The sequence below is a fragment of the Penaeus monodon genome, chromosome 2, assembly GCF_015228065.2.
Source record: "Penaeus monodon isolate SGIC_2016 chromosome 2, NSTDA_Pmon_1, whole genome shotgun sequence".
NCBI lineage: Eukaryota > Metazoa > Arthropoda > Malacostraca > Decapoda > Penaeidae > Penaeus > Penaeus monodon.
This window is the reverse complement of record NC_051387.1, coordinates 35,387,911-35,392,910: the sequence shown is the minus strand read 5'-3', so window position 1 is coordinate 35,392,910 and position 5,000 is coordinate 35,387,911. Positions and strand designations below refer to the sequence as shown.

Below are 5,000 nucleotides of genomic sequence, written 5' to 3'. Positions count from 1 at the left end.
GTTCAGGAGCGAATGTCAAAACAAGACAAAAAACAGCAAATGAATATTTCATGTCGTGCGTCGTCCATCAGGGGAGACGACCTGCATCCACACTGAGGAACCAAACCAAAATATCCTCTTTTCTATTTGTTTAAGCATCCAGATTTACGAGAGCGGTGTCACTCGGTACTCTTTCCCGTTAATTATCACCCCTCCGCCAATCGTATTCTACAAGCCTTCCTATTTCCTTCTTAGGTCGTAACATCCCAGTCTCCTTTTTCCCCTCCCCCCAAAAAACTCCGCAAGTCACAATTTCCACCCCGGCCCGTCCCCCACGCCTTCTAGGAGGAATACGAAGCCAGCACCTGCGAATAATGCTGCTGCTGGTCGTCCTTCCTCCTCCTCTTCCTCTTCCTCTCCCTCCCCCCTCCCCCTCCTCCTCCTCTTCTTCCTCCTCCTCCTATTCTTCTTCTTCTTCTTCTTCTTCTCTTCTTCTTCTTCTTCTTCTTCTTCTTCTTCTTCTTCTTCGTCCCTCCTCCTCTTCCCCCTCCTCCTCCTCTTCCCCCTCCTCCTCCTTTCCCCCTCCCCTCCCATCCTCTCCCCTTCCCCCCCCCTCCTCTTCCTCCCCCTCCTCCTCTTCCTCTCCCCTCCTCCTCTTCCTCTCCCTCCCCTCCCTCTCCCTCTCCCTCTCCCTCCTCCTCCTCCAGGCATTACGATTCCGCCGAAAGGGTCGACTCGCCCAATAAAACCGCGTGATCAAGCAGGCGTGCTCGACTCGCCCGCTGCAGTCATTGCCGAACTCGCATTACATCTTTCAATCCGACGGCCCCTTAAGCCTTCGATTTCCTATAAGGCTTCGGGGAAAAAAAAATTCGGTGAATATCTATATGCATGGCCAGCAGAAAACTTTTTTTTTCCAACGGTATAGGCTCATGTTTGAGCGGCCGTGGTCACAGCATGATACTTAATTTTCCCTAATCTTTTTTTTTTCTTTTTTGGAGAAGGCCTGCGAATAGAATTTCTGGCTCAAAACAGGAATTCTTAACACGAAGTTATCGGAACATCTTTACCAGCAAGGATGGAAAACAACTTTTTACTCCGCACGCGCATCTATACTTTTATGGTTTACTGTATGTATGAATATATGATTACATGTGCGCGCGCGTTCGTGTGTGTGTGTGTGTGTGTGTGTGTGTGTGTGTGTGTGCGTGTGTGTGTGTGCGTGTGTGTGCGTGTGTGTGTGTGCGTGTGTGTGTGCGTGTGTGTGTTTGCGTGCGTGCGTGCGTTTGTGTGTGTGTGAGAGAGAGAGAGAGAGAGAGAGAGAGAGAGAGAGAGAGAGAGAGAGAGAGAGAGAGAGAGAGAGAGAGAGAGAGAGAGAGAGAGAGAGAGAGGAGAGAGAGAGAGAGAGAGAGAGAGGAGAGAGAGAGAGAGGAGAGAGAGAGAGAGAGGGAGAGAGAGAGAGAGAGAGAGAGAGAGAGAGAGAGAGAGAGGGGGAGAGAGAGAGGGAGAGAGAGAGAGAGGGAGAGAGGGAGGGAGAGAGAGAGAGAGAGAGAGAGGAAGGGAAGGGAGGGGGAGGATTATGTCTTAATTACTCACACAGACCAACAATAATCGGCACGATGACAATTCTTCGGGAAAGAGAAGGGACGAAGGAAATATCTTGACGCAAGAAGTTGCAGATTTCTTTGTAACAAAAGAAAGCTATTAATCAAATTGAACGACGGGACAGAGGAGGCTGGCGACAACAGGAGGAGGAGGGGGGGGGGTCTGCTTACGCTGAACAAGAGAAGGAAATGGTTTGAAGCAGCTGAGCTCCCCCCCCCACACCATCCCAAAAAAGATGTTTTCTATTTTTGTTGAGGATGAAATGATTGCCAAAACGTTGTTTTTAGTCTGGCTTCAATAAAAAATATAATGGAAATAGGAGGAGGAAGAGGAGGAGAGGAGGAAAGGTGGAAGGCGAGGAGGCTTGGAAGAGAGGGAGACGTGTCAAGGAAGAAGAGAAAGAGGAGGGGGATGAAGAAGAAGAAGAAGAAGAAGAAGAAGAAGAAGAAGAAGAGGAAGACCAGCCCGGCGCCTATGTTGTCACTGCATGCGCCGCACCTCGCGCCTCACACACTTCACACCCACACCTCACAAAAGCTTCACGCCGCCATACTTCCCGGCGGTGAATAAAACATGACGGCGTTTGCATCTGACCGAACGAGCCATCCGACGCCTTCTGGGCTCGCCTCGTGCCTCTGAAGTGACAATCCCGTGGGTGGCGATGGAGGCAGGGGATAGGGATGAGGGACGGGGGGGGGGGAGCCACACAGCTCGTCGATGCAGGAAATTGCAAGGGGGGTTCTGCTCTGCTTTGATGTTCTGAGTAAAAAATACTGAGTTAGGTGGGATAAAAGAAATGAATATCAAAGCCCAAACTGAAAATGGAGGTAGAGTGCGACACGGAAAATACGCTACATTCAAATCAAGGCGAAAACGGATTTCGTGGCGCTGCTACTTTCTATCAGCCCTTTAAATCCTGCATCACATTTCCGCCTACATACAAAAGTGCTTTGAGAAAATATGATTTACTCACAGAAAACTTCCTTTTTTCTTTTCTTTTTTTTTAGATAAACTACTTACCTATGTATTGAACCCTTTCCTCCACATGACCAGACGCGCACCAAAATCGCTCCGTACCTAGAAAGAGAAGGTCCATGCATTAGTCACTCGAGCCAACTTAAACCATCGAAATACATAGGAAAAACCTTAGCCCACAAAGCATATTTCCTCGGAACAACACAATTTTCTGCTACCAAAACTTGCACCTGCGAAAACATATATTCATGCATTGTTTCCCGACCAACCCGTAATGGGTTTATGCATAATATTATCATATTCTTTTGCTCAGACTTGGCGTTTCTCCTTTAGGAAACATAACTCACCTGTTTATACAATACAGCGAATCGCCTCTAATAAAAAGATAATGATAAAGCCAATAGCAATAGCAGTGAGTAATCTAAAAAAAAAAAAAAAAAATGTGCCATATCAAATAAACATTTCCAGTTCGTGAGCAACAAGAGGTAATGCTTCTTTTGTGAAAAGCCCGGCTTACCAACAGCAGCCTCTACAAGCCCTACCGAGACAAAGAAATTTACTTCATCAACTCTCGAGAGCGGACTCGACTCTTAGCCAGTGTGCAGCTTTAAAATTCGCAATTCTAAAATAATTTACATACACGTAAAACCTCGTGTTGATATTTTAGAAATGCGCTGTCTGACATACAAAGCTTTCGAGATTTCCGCGACTCCCGGTGCTGACAACTAAACAATGTCACGACGCGTTTGTTGCTCCATCTTCCTCAAAGGCCTTGCTCGCGCCGGGAAGCTCCCGGTACTGCCGCCTGACGGGACGTTCGCTCTGTTTACGCCGTCCATGTGTGCAGCATGTGTGGGAGTATATACATCGCACTATCTCCTTGCTGACAAATACCCCGCCCGACTACACATCGGAATTTACCAAGTTTAATGAGTTCTCCACAGAGAGGGAGATAAGACGCCCGACGGCTTATTAGCCTTTCTTCAAAGATACGAAACAATAAAACTGCGGAATTAAGGCGACCGCAAGACAAGTTTCTTCGTGCAATGCGACACTTACCAATGGGACGATATGAAAAAATAACATATTTACAGATTATCCACCCTCACTCACTCTCATTCACTCACACACACATACACAGACACGCACACCCACACACACACACACACACACACACATACACACCACTCAGTACACTGCCCACTCACTCACTCACTGACTCACTCACAGCGAGCACACCACATATACCCACGCCCAAACACACCCATACAGAACGTCAAGCGACATACGAAAAAGACCTGGTAGACCAAACTCAACAACATAACAAACGGCATAATTAGGACTAATGACCTCCATTGCAGTGAAAGGTTGGCCCTAATCACCCGGGGCGAAGGTAAGGAGGAGGAGAAGGAGGAGGAGGAGGAGGAGGAGGAGGAGGAGGAGGAGGAGGAGGAGGAGAAAAGGGGGAGGAGGAAGAGGAGAGGAGAGGGGAGGAGAAGGGAGGAGGAGAAAGAGGAAGAGGAGGGGGGGAAAGGAGGAGGAGGAGGAGGAGGAGGAGGAGGAGGAGGAGGAGGAGGAGGAGGAGGAGGGGGAGGAGAGAGCGAAAGGAGGAGGACGGAGGAGGAGGAGGAGAAGAGACAAGGAGAAGGGAGGAGGAGGAGGGGGAAAGGAGGAGGCAGGAGGAGGAGGAGGAGGAGGAGGAGGAGAGAGGAGGGAGAGGAGAAGAGGAGGAGGAGGGGGGAGGAGGAAGAGGAGGAGGAGGAGGAGGAGGAGGAGGAAGGAGAGAGGAGGAGGAGGAGGAGGAGGAGGAGGAGGAGCAGCAGCAGCAGCAGCAGCAGGAGCAGCAGCAGCAGCAGCAGCAGCAGGAGCAGCAGCAGCAGGAGGAGCAGGAGGAGGAGGAGGAAGAAGAAAAGGAGGAAAGGAGGAGAGGAGGAGGAGGAGGAGGAGGAGGAGGAGGAGGAGAGAGGAGGAGGAGAAGGAGGAGGAAGGGAAAGAGGAGGAAGAGGAGGAGGAGAGAGGAGGAGGGGAAGAAAAGAGGAAGGAGCAGCAGCAGGAGGAGCAGCAGCAGCAGGAGGAGCAGCAGCAGCAGGAGGAGCAGGAGGAGGAGGAGAAGGAGGAGGAGGAGAAGGAGGAGGAGAAGGAGGAGGAGGAGGAGAAGGAGGAGGAGGAGGAGGAGGAAGAGAGAATTAGAAGGAGGGGAAGGAGAAAGCGGAGGAAGCGGAGGAGGAGAGGGAGGAAGACGAGGAACAAGAAAGAGAAAAACGAAAATGCAAAGGAGAGGAAGGAGGCGAGTCCAGTACGAGCATATGCTCTTGTCACATATGAGATACAAACTTATAATGCTGTGTTGATATTGCACTGTCCTCAAGATATTCGAATTTATGGTTAGCATTAGCTTGAAAGAGAAGGAAATCATAAAAAAAACGTTGCAGTATCATTCA

The 5,000-nt window shown here is 49.6% G+C and overlaps 1 long non-coding RNA gene across 1 annotated transcript in view; it reads right to left on the bottom strand.

Annotated features, from left to right (window-relative positions):
• Window positions 1–2,581: 2,581 nt before the first annotated feature.
• Window positions 2,582–5,000, bottom strand: part of LOC119582624 — a 22,618-nt gene continuing 20,199 nt past the window's right edge. The window contains exon 2 of the long non-coding RNA XR_005229653.1: window positions 2,582–2,661. This is a non-coding gene — a long non-coding RNA (uncharacterized LOC119582624). The remainder of the gene's footprint in view (window positions 2,662–5,000) is intronic.